Genomic DNA, 530 nt, shown 5'->3' on the forward strand with positions numbered 1-530 from the left:
AAAGAGGGGGGGGGGGTATTAACATGTTTTTATGCACAGTAGAATTGCAAATGGGCTGATTTATCGAAGTTAATATGCGTATACTGTTTCGGAACAACTTAGGGGGAACTGCTGCTTTTTCTTTCCTCATCCTTACTATCGTCATTTTTCCTCAACTCTTTTTGGTATGTTTGTCACTCTCTTGTGAACTGTTATTTCCGGGATGCCTTGATAGTCGAAGAAGACTTTGTGCTATTAGGGCTAGAGAGGTGAGCAGAGTAAGCCTGATTCCCTAATGGGACCTCTCTGTTGACATCCACCCCTTGGCGCTCATATGACATTTTGCAGCTTCATGCAAAACCAACACCAGAGATATCTCAAACACAATTCGGCTTCGTTCTCGACAAGGGCAACAGAAACGCTATAATTCACAACAGTCAATGGAAAAATGTATTGAATTGCATAACGATCTGAATTTAGTGGCGTCGGTGGCCTAGTGGTTAGGCTCTCGGACTCGCAACCGTAAGGTCGTGGGTTCGAATCCCGTCAGG

This window comes from Aplysia californica, unplaced genomic scaffold, assembly GCF_000002075.1.
Source record: "Aplysia californica isolate F4 #8 unplaced genomic scaffold, AplCal3.0 scaffold00911, whole genome shotgun sequence".
In the NCBI taxonomy this organism is placed as follows: domain Eukaryota; kingdom Metazoa; phylum Mollusca; class Gastropoda; order Aplysiida; family Aplysiidae; genus Aplysia; species Aplysia californica.